The 14,888-nt window shown below is 44.8% G+C and overlaps 1 long non-coding RNA gene across 1 annotated transcript in view; it reads left to right on the top strand.

Annotated features, from left to right (window-relative positions):
• The first annotated feature begins 1,243 nt into the window (after positions 1 to 1,243).
• The window catches only part of LOC140460685 (uncharacterized), a 30,235-nt gene continuing 16,590 nt past the window's right edge, over positions 1,244 to 14,888 (top strand). The window contains exons 1-2 of the long non-coding RNA XR_011954282.1: positions 1,244 to 1,452; positions 8,673 to 10,081. This is a non-coding gene — a long non-coding RNA (uncharacterized lncRNA). The remainder of the gene's footprint in view (positions 1,453 to 8,672; positions 10,082 to 14,888) is intronic.

The following is a 14,888-nucleotide window of genomic DNA, read 5'->3' as shown; positions in this document are numbered from 1 at the left end:
CCGTTCCCTCCGTGACTACCTGGTCAGGTCCACACCCCCCTACGACCCACTCTCCCATTCTGGCACTTTCCCCTGCCACTGCAGAAACTGTAAAACCTGTGCCCACACCTCCTCCCTCACCTCTATCCAAGGCCCTAAAGGAGCCTTCCACATCCATCAAAGTTTCACCTGCACATCCACCAATATCATTTATTGTATCCGTTGCTCCCGATGCGGTCTCCTCTACATTGGGGAGACTGGGCGCCTCCTAGCAGAGCGCTTTAGGGAACATCTCCGAGACACCCGCACCAATCAACCAAACCGCCCCGTGGCCCAACATTTCAACTCCCCCTCCTACTCTGCCGATGACATGGAGGTCCTGGGCCTCCTTCACCGCCGCTCCCTCACCACCAGACGCCTGGAGGAAGAATGCCTCATCTTCCGCCTCGGAACACTTCAACCCCAGGGCATCAATGTGGACTTCAACAGCTTCCTCATTTCCCCTTCCCCCATCTCATCCTAGTTTCAAACTTCCAGCTCAGTTACTGTCTCCTTGACTTGTCCTACCTGCCTATCTTCTTTTCCACCTATCCACTCCACCCTCTCCTCCTTGACCTATCACCTTCATCCCCTCCCCCATTCACCCATTGTACTCTGTGCTACTCTCTCCCCACCCCCACCCTCCTCTAGCTTATCTCTCCATGCTTCAGGCTCACTGCCTTTATTCCTGATGAAGGGCTTTTGTCCGAAACGTTGATTTCGCTGCTCGTTGGATGCTGCCTGAACTGCTGTGCTCTTCCAGCACCACTAATCCGGTGAATGTTCTATGCCGAGTCTTTTGAATCTCTTCAAATCTTTCCTCCTCAACCGAAACCTATACCCTCTAGTTTTGGAATACCTCTACCCTGAGGTAAAGGCAGGAACGTTGAGCAGCCAGACAAAATGCAAAAGTAATGAAACGTGAAGACACAGGGGAAAAAAACATTTCGGCAAAAAAAATGGCGTTGACATTTTTCTCTCCTATTCGCATTTGGACACTTAAAATTTGTCATGATCTGAAGGTGCCCGTGTTGGACTGGGGTGTACAAAGTTAAAAATCACACAACACCAGGTTACAGTCCAATCGGCTTGTGATTTTTAACTCTAAAATTTGTCAGTAACGCCAGCATCGTGACAGAGCATACTGAGCATGCTCCGCGGTGTCAGTAAGCACTGCGCATGTCTGCCGGTGTCAGCAAAGTACTGCGCATACTCCTGGGTGTCGCAAGAAAGGCGCACGAGCTCTTTTCTATGGACCAATGGAACACCTTGGAGGATCCGTAGGAGTCTGGTCCTCCTGCCAATCAGAGTCGGCCGTTGTCGAAATGCGGAAGTTGGACCGTGAGCTCTGAAGCCACTGATACTGATCTTTTGTCACTGAATGAAGATTAAACCTCACCCCAGACTATAAATTCCTTTCTCTGTCTAAAATTTGTGAGTATAATAATGTTTTTGTCACCACGTTTTCCACTTTCTTTTCATTCGGGGGTTCAATTATTGATTTGTAGTAACTGAAAGGAAAGAGTGAATCGAGAGAGGGGACAGACTCTGGAAAAGTTGATCCAGGCCTGTGTATCACTTTGCAAACGCAGTGCCACAATGTGAAGGTATAGCCTTTGATGTATGTAAAAAAAAAAGCAGAAAGGAGGTGCATTGTTTATGGAGTGATAAATTGAGATGTGGCGAAAGTGAGATGCTGGAGATCAGAGTTGAAAAGTGTGGCGCTGGCAAACCACAGCAGGTAAGGCAGCAACTGAGGAGGAGAGTCGACGTTTCGGGCACGAGCTCTTCATCAGGAAAGATGTGTGGATGGACAAAGGGGTCTCAGTGTCCTTCGAAACCAGTTACTGCCAGTTGTCAGACAGGTGCAGCAAGCAATGAGCAAAGCAAGTGATATATTAGCAAGAGGAATTGAGTTCAGAAGTATGGATGTCTTTCAGAAGTTAGGCCAGTCATTGAATGTATTCAAGGCTGAGTTCATTTGACTTTGATGAACAAAGAAATGGATGGTTTTGGGGGAAGGTAAGAAAATGGTTTTAAGACCAGTATAGAACAGTTACAGAGTCATACAGCGCAGAAACAGACCCTTCAATCCAACTAGTCCATGCTGACTATATTCACAAACTAAACTAGTCCCACCTGCCAATGTTTGGCCCATATCCTTCTGAAACTTTTCTATTTGTGCACTTATTCAAATTTTTTAAAAATGTTGTTAGTGTACCTGCATTCATTACTTCCTCTGGACATTCATTTGACACACACTCCTCTCTCTCAAATGAAAAATGTTCTCCTTGTGTCTTTTTAAAATTTTTCTCCTCTCACCTTAAAAAGATTGCTCCCTATTCTTGAAAAAACAGCTGATATTGACCTCATCTATGCCCCTCGTTATTTTATAAACCTCAATAAGGTCACCTCTCAACCTCCTATGTTCCAGTGAAAAGGTTCCAGCCTATTCACCTAGATGTAAGTAGATCATATTCAATTATGATCTGTTCAATGCTTGTGCAGGCTCGCAAGACCAAATTGTCAACTCCTGCTCCCAATTCTCTCACTGTGGCCAGGACAGCAAGAGACCATAAGACATAGGAGCAGAAATTAGTCCATTCAGTCCATCAGGTCTGTTCATACCATTCAATTGTGGTTGATAGGTTTCTCAACCCCATTCTCCCGCCTCTACCTGGAACTCTTCATCCCCATGATACTCAGGAACCTATCTACCTCAGTCTTAAATATCCTCGGTGACCTGGCTTCTACAACCTTCTGTAGAAATGAATTCCATAGATTCACCACTCTTTCACTGAAGAAGTATCTCCTTATCTGCATTCTAAAATGCCCTCCCTTTACTCAAAAGCTGTGCCCTCAGGTCCTAGTCTCTCCTACCAATGGAAACATCCTCTGAAAGTCTACTCTGTCCAGGCCATTCAGTATTCTGTATGTTTCCATTAGATCCTCCTGAGTGTGGGCCTGTTAATCAGCATGAAACAGACCCTTCAGGATGAGGTACAGCAGTGATATAGGGAAGATGTTATGAAACTTTGAGAGGGGTCAGAAAATATTTAGAAGGCTGTTGCCAGATTTGGAGGGTTTGAGCTGCGGGAAGAGGCTGAATAGGCCAGGGAGATATTTTCTTTGGAGCATCAGAGGCTGAGTGGTAACCTTTAAAGAAGTTTATAAGGGGCATGGATAGGGTGAATACCCAAGGTCTTTTCTCCATGGTAGGGGAGTCCAGAACTAAAGGAGCAGAAGTTTAAGGTGAATAGGGAAAGGGACCTGAGGGGCAACATATTTTCAGATAGAGGGTGGAACATGTATGGAACGAACTGCCAGAGGAAGTGGGGAGGCTGGTACAATGACAACATTTAAAAGCCACTGGATGGGTACTTGAATAGGAAGGGTTTAGAGGGATGAGTCAAATGCTGGCAAACGGGTCTAGATTAGTTTGTGATATATAGTTGGCACGGATGAGTTGGTCCAAAAGGTCTGTTTCTATGCTGTATGACTTTAGTCATCTTCAGTGAAAGCAGAAGTGTTGCTGTGAAGACTGGACTTTCAGAGCAGCTTTCAAAAATGTTTTGTCCTTACTCAGAGCAGAAGAAGTTACAATGAAATCTTTCATTTGTGAGACAGCAACTGAGTGAATGAGTACATCTGGGATTTGGCGGAAAGTGGGAATTCATTGCACTGTGGGGATGAAATCCTACCCTATCCAGTCATTTCTGCTGGTAGATGAGACTAGGCCCCAAGATTAGGGGAAGTAGATTTAGGACAGAGATGAGGAGGAACTGCTTTTCCTGCAGAGTAGTGAAACTATGGCAGTCTCTGCCCAAGGAAACAGAGAAGGCAGCTTCCTTAAGTATATTCAAGACACAATTAGATGGGTTTCTGCATAATTGGGGAATTAAGGATAGTTGGGACACTGCAGGCAGGAGGAGCTGAGATGATGGATAGATCCACCATAATCTTAATCAATGGCAGAGCAGGCAGGACGGGCCAAATGGCTGACTCCTGCTTTTATTACTATGAACCTAGAACCCTGCATTTCCCATGGCTAACCCAACTAACCTGCACATCCCTGGACACTATGGGCAATTTAGCCTGGCCAATCCAAATAAAGGCTGGTGAGCAATGTCGTGATGTGGAAATGAACATCAGAGAATGATAGAAAGGGACAAGGAGAGTAAATATACCAGCAATCAAAACTGGATTCAGAAGATCACAAAAACTGAAACTAAAAACTGAATGTGAGCTGCATTGTAACAGAAGTGAAATGAATTGACTGAACACATTGAAGAGAATAATTATGATCTGAGACTCCTTGCAGGGACATGGCTTCAGGATGGCAAGGACTGGATCCTGAATATCGAGGGGGTAGTCAAATGGGAAGCTTAGTAAAGGTAGAGGGTTGGTACTGCTCATCAAAGCACTGATCACAGGGTAGTCTGGTGTCAGCTTGGATTTCAGGTCCGGATTTCTCTGTCCTCTGTTGATCTCCCTGTTCCCACAGAGTAAGATGTTGGTCTGTTCTCAGCTCTGCTGGATTTCTGCTGAAGCTTTAACACACCCTTTTACACGTTTGGGAAAAATAAAACATTTAGTCAATCGAGACCCAATCCATAACCTCCCAGACTGTCAACCAGTCCAAGTAAATCTGAAGTAGGGGTCTCCCAGGACTCTGATAGTGCTCTACCTGAGGAATTCTCTCTCCCTTACATCTAACTATTAATATCCAGCTATGATTTACAACTATACTTGCACCAACAGAAATAAAGCATCTGTTATCAAATAGACATATAGATATACAGCATGGAAACAGGGTTTCTCTGTTACACACATAGAACCACACTCTCCATGGGGATGAATTTGAATTTGAAGCATTACATTTGCAGATACATTCTATTTTGCACAAAAATTCTAAATTGGAGGAAGGACAAATGTGACGGTATTAGGCAAGAAGTTTCAAAAGCTGATTGTGCACCAATGTTTGCAGGTAAAGGGTCGCTGGAAAATGGGAAGCCTTCAGAACTGTGATAACTAGAGTCCAGAGAAAGTATATTCTTCTTAGGGTGAAAGGAAAGGCTGGTAGGTATAGGGAATGATTAGATGATTAGATTACTTACAGTGTGGAAACAGGCCCTTCGGCCCAACAAGTCCACACCGCCCCGCCAAAGCGCAACCCACCCATACCCCTAACCGAACACTACGGGCAATTTAGCATGGCCAATTCACCTGACCTGCACATCTTTGGACTGTGGGAGGAAACCGGAGCACCCGGAGGAAACCCATGCAGACACGGGGAGAATGTGCAAACTCCACACAGTCAGTCGCCTGAGGCAGGAATTGAACCCAGGTCTCTGGCGCTGTGATGCAGCAGTGGATGACTGGAGAAATTGTGGGTTTGGTTAAGAAAATGAAGGAAGCATATGTCAGGTACAGACAGGATAGATCGAATGAAGCCTTACAGTATAAAGGCAGTAGGAGTATGCTTAAGAGAGAAATCAGGAGGGGAAAACAGGGGACATGAGATAGCTGTGGCAACTAGAGTTAAGGAGAATCCAAAGGGTTTTTACAAATACATTAAGGACAAAAGAATAAGTAGGGAGAGAATAGGGCCCCTCAAAGATCAGAAAGGTGGCCTTTGTGTGGAACCGCTGGAGATGGGGGAGATACTAAACGGGTATTTTGCATCAGCGTTTACTGTGGAAAAGGACGTGGAAGACATAGAATGTAGGGAACTAGATGGTGACATCTTGAAAAATGTCCATATTACAGAGGAGCAAGTGCTGGATGTCTTGAAATGAATAAAAGTGGATAAATCCCCAGGACCTGATCAAGTGTACCCTAGAACTCTGTGGAAATCTAGAGAAGTGATTGTTGGGCCTCTTGCTGAGATATTTGTATCATTGATAGTCACAGGTGAGGTGTCGGAAGACTGGAGGTTGATTAACGTTGTGCCTTTGTTAAAGAAAGGTGGTAAAGACAAGCCATGGAACTATAGACCAGTGAGCCAGACGTCGGTGTTGTTGGAGGGAATCGAACTGAGGGACAAGATGTACATGTATTGGAAAGGCAAGGACTGATTAGGGATAGTCAACATGGCTTTACGTGTGGGAAATCATGTCTCACAAACTTGAATGAGTTTTTTTGAAGAACTAACGAAGGGAACTGATGAGGGCAGAGAATAGATGTGATCTATATGGACTTCAGTAAGGTGTTCGACAAGGCTCCCCATGGGAGACTGGTGAGCAAGGTTAGATCTCATGGAATACAGGGAGAACTTGCCATTTGGATACAGAACTGGCTCAAAGGTAGAAGGTGGTGGTGGAGGGTTCTTTTTCAGACAGGAGGCCTGTGACCAGTGGAGTGCCACAAGGATCTGTGCTGGTTCCACTACTTTTCATCATTTATATAAATGATTTGGATGTGAGCATAAGAGGTATAGCTATACGTTTGCTGATGACACTAAAATTGGAGGTGTAGTGGACAGCGAAGAAGGCTACCTCAGATTACAAAGAGATCTTGATCAGATGGGCCAATGGGCTGAGAAGTGGCAGATGGAGTTTAATTCAAATAAATGTGAGGTGCTGCATTTTGGGTAAGCAAATCTTAGCAGTAGTTATGCACTTAATGGTAAGGTACTAGACAGTGTTGCTGAACAAAGAGGTCTTGGAGTGGAGTTTCATAGCTCCTTGAAAGTGGAGTCGCAGGTAGTGAAGAAAAGGATAGTTATTGGATAGTGAAGAAGGCATTTGGTCTGCTTTCCTTTAATAGTCAGAGTATTGAGTACAGGAATTGGGAGGTCATGTTGCGGCTGCACAGGACATTGGTTAGGCCACTGTTGGAATATTACATGCAATTCTGGTCTCCTTCCTATCGGAAAGATGTTGTGAAACTTGAAAGGGTTGAGAAAAGATTGACAAGGATGTTGCTAGGATTGGAAGATTTGAGCTATAGGGAGAGGTTGAATAGGCTAGGGCTGTTTTCCCTGGAGCGTCAGAGGCTAAGGGGTGATCTTACAGAGATTTATAAAATCATGAGGGGCTTGGAAAGGATAAATGGACAAAGTCTTTCCCCTGGGGTGGGGGAGTCCAGAACTAGAGGATATAGGTTTAGTGTGAAAGGGACCTAAAGAGGCAACTTCTTCACTCAGGGGGTGGTATGTGTATGGAATGAGCCGCCAGAGGAAGTGGTGGAGGCTAGTCTGGATGGGCATATGAATAGGAAGAGTTTGGAGGGATATGGGCAAGTTGCTGGCAGGTGGGACTTGATTGGGTTGGGATATCTGGTTGTCATGGATGAGTTGGACTGAAGGGTCTGTTTCCCTGCTGTCCATCTATGACTGTATAACTCTAAATGCACAATGTGCTGGCAGTCAATGCAGGCAGCCAATACATGTAATATTTTGTAAATTTCAGTTTGCAAATCGAAGCGGGCTGACTCAAGATTGGGATACAGACAGATTCTGACCTCACTCCTTTCATGCATTATCTGACCTGAGATGTCACCTTTTCTTATAAAACCTGAAGTTATCTCGAGAAGGAGCTGACAGGAAGTGATGGGACTTGCATATTATTGATACCTGCAACCCATTCTAAAAGATGAAAGACTTAACAATCCAGGTTTGTTCAGTATATAATTTCAGTGGCAGGACACTGTCATGTTTTTCCATAAATTCTGTGTCTTATGATCTTGTACTCCACAACCAACTGAATAAGACGCAGCACTCCGAAAGCCGGTGCTTTGAAATAAACTTGGACTGTAACCTGGTATTGTGTTATCTGTAACTTTGTCCATGTTGGGGTGGATTCGCCATGTTAAATGACCCGTAGTGTTCTGTTTTGGACGGGTTCAGGTGGATTTGCAGTGTTCTGTTACCCATATTGTCAAGGGATGTGCAGGTTAGGGTGGATTGGCTGTGCTAACTTAACCTACACACCCCTGAGCACTATGGGTAAGATGGATTCACTGTGCAAAATTCACTCTGTCATTAAGAGACTGGTGCGTGTAAGGAATGAGCTGCCAGAGGAAATGGTGGATGCTTGTACAATTATGACATTTGAAAGGCATCTGGATAAAAATATAAAATCGAAGGGTTTAGAGGGTTGTGGGCCAAATGCTGGCAAATGGGTCTAGATTAATTTAGAATATTTGGTTGGCATCGACGAGTTGGACTGTTTCCATGCTGTCTATCTCTGACTCTGGCTTGCCACATCTGTATGTTCAGTTTCTCCCTGGTGTCGGTTTTAATGCCTTTGATGTCTCATTTTGCTCTTTCCTTTCCAGGGATGTTAACCACTTCATGTCTGGTTGTTCCTCAAGAACTTGCATTGCAGGTTCACCCTGAACTGACACTATTTTTTGAGCTTCCCAAAATCAGACCTGCTCACTCTCAGCAGTGGAGTTATCCAAAATTCAGAGAGATGTCAGTCTTGAAGTTTTTGCTGTTCTGCCCCTGTAAGATCCTGAATCAACACTTTCAAGAGAATTAGTTAGAGCGGTGTGAGAACAGAGGGGTAGAGAGAGAGAGTGGGATGGTGCTTTCAGTTTTCAGTGTGGAATAACAAAAGAAAAGAATGTTCTGCAGAAAGTAGAATTGCTTGTTCTGAATTTCTACCTTGCACTGACAGTCATGACTTTTGTAATCTCTTTTTACAAAGCATTTGATGATCTGAAGACGGAAGTTTCAAAATCAACAGATGAAGGGCTGATGCCTGAAACATCAACTTTCCTGCTCCTCGGATGCTGCCGGACCTGTTGTACTTTTCCAGCGCCGCACTGTTCAACTCTGACTCTCCAGCTTCTGCAGTCCTCACTTCGACGTCAATGTCCAACAGTCACTCAATCCATCAGGACTGCAACAATTTTTGACTGTGATTCTGTGAGAAGGAGCAAAGCCTTTTGGTTCCTGTTAGAGCACGTCTTCAGCATCAATGGGACTGGATGAGAGACCCTACTGTTGCAGCGCACTGATTGTGAAACCTGAAGCAGTTATATGGCCTGGAAAGAGGAATTCACGGCAGGGAGGGGCTGTACATGCGTTTGTGTGCAGCTGAAGCTTCGGCCATGGAGAAACCCAATGGATCCCGCCCCGTGCAGAAACCGTGGAAGTGTGGCGACTGCGGAAAAGGCTTCCGTGTCCCTTCTATCCTGGAGACTCATCAGCGCAGTCATACTGGGGAGAGGCCATTCACCTGCCCCGAGTGCGGAAAGGGCTTCAGCTATGCCTCTGACCTGGTGAGGCACCAGCGGGTCCACACCAGGGAGAGGCCCTTCAGCTGCCCCAAATGCGGGAAGGCCTTCAGCAATTCCTCCGACCTAGTGAGGCACCAGCGGGTCCACACAGGGGAAAGGCCCTTCAGCTGCCCCGAGTGTGGGAAGGGCTTTACCCAGGCCTCCACCCTGCTGGCCCACAGGCAGGGGCACACTGGAGAGAGGCCGTTCTTCTGCACTGAGTGTGGGAAGGCCTTCAGCAATTCCTCAATCCTGCTGGCCCACCGGCAGGTGCATACTGGAGAGAGGCAGTTCACCTGCTCACAGTGTGAGAAGGGCTTTACCCGCGCTTCCCATCTGAGGAGACACCAGCGAGTTCATGTGCCATCGCAGGGGGATTAAAGGAGGGATAGCCAATTGTCTTATTGACTGGACTATCAACCCAGTTCCGGGGACTGCCAGGTTTGAATCCCGCCGTGGCAGATGGTGGAATTGGCTTTCGGTCAGAAATCTGGAGTTCAGAACCTAATGAAGAAATGAATGTTTGGGAGACATCACCCATCTGATTCACTCACATCCCTTTTTAGGGAAGGAAACTGCTGTTGTGGGGAAGGATTCACTCAGTCATCCCAGCTGCATCCTTTACCCGGTCTGGCCTACTCATAACTCCAGACCCACAACAGCATGGTTGACTCTTCATTGCTCACCACTGCCATCGGTCATTGAGTGGGGAAAGACTTAATTGTTTACAGGGTATGGGTTGAAATTGCTGAGTGAGGCAATACCTCCTACAGTTAAGGCTGTACCAAGGATCCAATTACAAACTGACAACTCGGTGGTGACCATAGTAAAGAAGGTGAGGTGGTGTGGGGTGGGGGTGCACTCCTTGACCTTAAGCTGTTTAAAAAGCAGCTACTTTTTCTACACCTTTTTGCTGTGGGGGGGGGGGGAAGAGATCTGAAACTGTAACAACGTTGGGTCACAATAAAGGTTACCTGAACTTATCGCCGGGCTCAGACTCACATTGAAGGCTTTGAGCTCCAAGAGGTTTTTGTTTTAAAGCTGCTCAATTCATTTCAGCCTCCTGCCCTAAGTTTCCAATGTCATGTATCAGATGGAGCAGTGAATGAGTAGCTAGTATCGTTAGAAGTTGTAAATTTTTCAGAAGTGCAGGTACTGCACCGTTTCATCAGCATTGTATAGTTTATTGGCAGCAGCGGGTGATGTGGGCTGGGTTCACTGGAAACGGTGTGGAGGTGCTGGTGTTGGACTGGGGTAGATAAAGTTAAAAATCACACAACAGGTTATAATCCAACAGGTTTGTTTGGAAGCCCTAGCTTTCAGAGTGCTGCTCCTTCATCGGGTAGCTGTTGGCCGGGGAATAATACACCGATTGTATAGCAAAAGATGACAGTGTCATGCGACTGATAGGATATATTGAACAAACTGAGATTGTTGTTCTGTCTTTCATCGTTTCGAATGGGTTGCAGGTTTTGGTTAATATGTAAATCCCTGAACATCTTTAAAGTCACGTTCTTGAGATGACTTAATGTTTTATAAAGAAAAAGTGACATCTCAGCTCAGACAATGCATTAAAGATGTGAGGTTCGAGTCTGTCAGTATTCCAATCTTGAATCAGACAGGTTCTATTCCAAAGTAGGAATTTATAAAATATTGCATAGATTGACTGCCTGCAGATTGTGTGCTTTTTGAGCAAAATACAAAGTATCTGCAAATATAATTCGGCCAATACAAATTCACTCCATAGAGTTGTGTGTGTGTGAGAGTTTGTTTGAGTGAGTGCGTAAGAGTGAACTGAGTGTGATGGAGTTTAAGCCTGTGAGTGTGTTGTGGGGCGTGTGTGTGTCTATGAGAGAGGTATGAATAAAAGTGAGAGGTTGCATTTTGCTAAACAAGGAAGGGCTGGACAGAGTGAGTTTTGAGAAGATTTGTAGCTCAGGTTGAGGTTTTGGATGTAGGTTTGCTTGCTGAGCTGCAAGGTTCATTTCTAGACGTTTCGTTACCTACTGGATAACGTCTTCAGTGGGCTTCAGGTGAAGAATGCAGGAATTTTCAGCATTGCTATGTACAGTTAATGGTAGGTCCCTGGGTCGTGTTATAGAACAGAGACACTTTGGCGGTGGCGGCGGGTGGGGTGGGGAGTTAGGGGGTTCAGGTATATAGTTCTTTGAAAGTTGCATCACTGGTAGACAGGTCGTAAAGAAGGCATTTCACACCATTGCCTTCACTGTCCACCCCATTGAGTGTAGAAGTTGGGACGTCACGTTGAGGTTGTACAGGATGTTGGTGAGGCCACTTTCTGGGTACTGAGTACAGTTTTGGTGGCTCTGTAATAGGAAGAATACTATTAGAGAGGGTTCCATAAAGATTTACCAGGATGTTGCCAGGACTGGAGGGTTTGAGTTTTCAGGAAAGGTTGAGACGGTCTTCATTGGAGTGTATGGGGTTGAGGGGTGACCTTACTAAGATTTATACAATCATTAGAAGTGGAGGTAAAGTGAATAGCAAAGAGCTCTTCCTTAAGACCATAAGACATTGGAGTGGAAGTAAGGTCATAAGTCCACTCCGCCATTTAATCATGGCTGACGGGCATTTCAACTCCACTTACCATACTCTCCCCATAGAGATACCAAGATTCCTTGCGATACCAAGAATTTATCAATCTCTACCTTGAAGACATTTAATGTCCTGGTCTCCGCTGCGCTCCATGGCAATGAATTCCACAGGCCCACCACTCTCTGGCTGAAGAAATGTCTCCTCATTTGCATTCTAAATTGACCCCCTCTAATTATCAGGCTGTGCCCATGGGTCCTGGTCTCCCTGCCTAATGGAAAAACACTTACCAGCATCCACGCTTTTTAAGCCATGCACTATCTTGTAAGTTTCTATTAGATCTGCCCTCAACCTTCTAAATTCTAATGAATATAATTCCAGGATCCTCAGCTGTTCATCGTCTGTTAGGCCTATGATCCCAGCGATCATCGTGTGAATCTCTGCTGGACATGCTCCAGTGCAACTATGTCCTTACTGAGGTGTGGGGCCCAAAATTGGACACAGTATTCGAAATGGAGCTTAACCAGAGCTTTATAAAGTCTCAGTCGCACACTGCTGCTTTTACATTCCAATTCTCGAAATAAATGACAACATTATATTTGCTTTCTTAAGCACGGACTCAACCTGCAAGTCAACCTTTAGAGAGTCCTGGACTAGCAATCCCAGATCCCTTTGTACTTTGGCTTTATGAATTTTCTCACTGTTTCGAAAATAGTCCATGCTGTATTCTTTTTTCCGAAGTGCAAGACCTCACATTTGCTTACATTAAATTTCATCAGCCATTTCCTGGACCAGAGCTGAAAGTGTGTTGCTGGAAAAGCGCAGCAGGTCAGGCAGCATCAAAAGAGCAAGAGAATCGACGTTTCGGGCATAAGCCCTTCTTTAGGAAGGCTTATGCCTGAAACGTCGATTCTCCTGCTCCTTTCATGCTGCCTGACCTGCTGCGCTTTCCCAGCAACACATTTTCAGCTCTGATCTCCAGCATCTGCAGTCCTCACTTTCTCCATTTCCTGGACCACACTCCTAAACTGTCCAAATCTTTCTGAAGCCTCCCCACCTCCTCAGAACTACCTGCCTGTCTGCCTAACTTTGTATCATCAGCAAACTTCGTGGGAATGCCCCCAGTCCCTTTATCCAGATCATTAATATATAAAGTGAACAGCTGCAGCCCTAATACTGAGCCCTGCGGGTCACCACTTGTCACCAGCTGCCATTCTGAAAAAAAAACTTTTATCCCAACTCTCTGCCTTCTCTCAGCCAGCCTATCCTCAATCCATGCCAGTAGCTCAACTCGAATACTATGGACCCTCACTTTACTCAGCAGCCTCCTATGAGGCACCTTATCAAAGGCCTTTTGGAAATCTAGGTAGATAACATCCTCTGGGTTTCCCAAGTCTAACCTACTTGTTAACTCTTCAAGTTTGTCAGGTACGACCTCCCCTTACTAAATCCATGCTGACTTATTTTAATCGAACCATGCACTTCCAAGAATTTAGAAATCTCATCCTTAACGATAGATTTTAGAATTTTATCTACAATTGAGATTAGGTTAATCAGTGTATAATTTTCCAGCTTTTGTCATGATCCTTTCTTGAACAAATGACTTACAACAGTGATGTTCCAATCATCTGGGACTTTCCCTGACTCCAGTGATTTTTGAAAGATTACAACCAACATCTCTGCTAATTCTTCAACCACCTCCCTCAGAACGCTAGGCTGTAGCCATCAGGGTCAGGAGATTTCTCAATTTTTTGACCTATTAGCTTTTCTAGCACTTTCTTTTTTGTAATGGCTACCATACTTATCTCTGTCCCTTAACTCTCCTTAATTGTTAGGATATTACTCATGTCTTCCACTGTGAAAACTGACACAAAGTATTTATTAAGTTCTTCAGCTATTTTCTTATCTCTCATCACTAACCTTCCTGCATCAATTTGGAGCAGCCCAATTTTGCCTTTTGTTTGTTTCTTATGTATTGCAAAATACTTTTACTATCATTTCTAACATTACTGGTCTGCTTACCTTCATATTTGATCCTCTCCTTCCTTATTTCTCTCTTTGTTATCTTCTGTTTGTTTTTGTAGTCTTCCAAGCTTCTGATTTCCCAGTGGTCTGGCCACTTTATAGGCGCTCTTTTTCATTGAGACATTTCCTGACTTCCTTTGTCAGCAATGGCAGTCTTCTTTCCCCCCCACCCCCGTCCGATAATCTTTCTTTTTAGGGGGGAAGAACCTCTGTACTGTGTCCTCAATTACACCCAGAAATTCCTGCCATTGTTGCTCTACTGTCTTCCCCACTAGGCTCTGCTTCCAGTCATTTTTGACAGTTCTTCTCTTATTGCCCTTTATTTAACTGTAACACCATAACATCAATTTTGCCTTCTCTCTTTCAAACTGCACTCTGATCTCTACCATATTATAATCGCTGCCTCCTAAGTGTTCATTTGCTTTAAGATTTTTAATAAAGTCTGGCTCATGACATAGCACTGAGAATTGAAATATGCTCAGTTAGGCCACAGTTGAGGACAGTTTGTCAGGGGCGAATGGCCGATTCCTAGCCTTTTGAAATTGGTTCTGGCTCTGTGGAAATAGAACCATTGAGTTGTCGAGCACAAAAAACAATCCTTCGGTATGTGCTGACCAGATAGCCTAAATTAATCCATTCGCCAGCACTTTGTCCATATCCCTTTAAAACTTCCTATTCATGTACCTATCCAGATGCCTTTTAAATGTTGTATTTGTACCAGCCTCCACCATTTTTCCTGGCAGCTCATTCAGTTCACACACCAACCTACCTGTGAAAAAGTTGCCCTTTGGGGCCGTTTTAAATCTTTCCCCTTTCACCCAAAAACTAATGCCCTCTTGTACTGGACTCCCCCGCCCCAGGGAACACCTTATCTTTTTCTCATATCCAGACCTGTCAAGATCTTATAAACCTCCATAAGGTCACCCCTCAGCCTCCAATGCTCCAGGGAAAATAGCCCCAGTCAATTCAGCCTCTCCCTGTAGCTCCAACCCTCCAACCCTAGCAACATTCTTATAAATACTTTCTGAATTCTTTTAAGTTTCACAACATCCTTCTTGTTTTGT

The sequence above is a fragment of the Chiloscyllium punctatum genome, chromosome 36 (genome assembly GCF_047496795.1).
Source record: "Chiloscyllium punctatum isolate Juve2018m chromosome 36, sChiPun1.3, whole genome shotgun sequence".
Lineage (NCBI taxonomy): Eukaryota > Metazoa > Chordata > Chondrichthyes > Orectolobiformes > Hemiscylliidae > Chiloscyllium > Chiloscyllium punctatum.
Note: the sequence above shows the minus strand (reverse complement) of the source record. Positions and strands in the feature narration are given on the sequence as shown.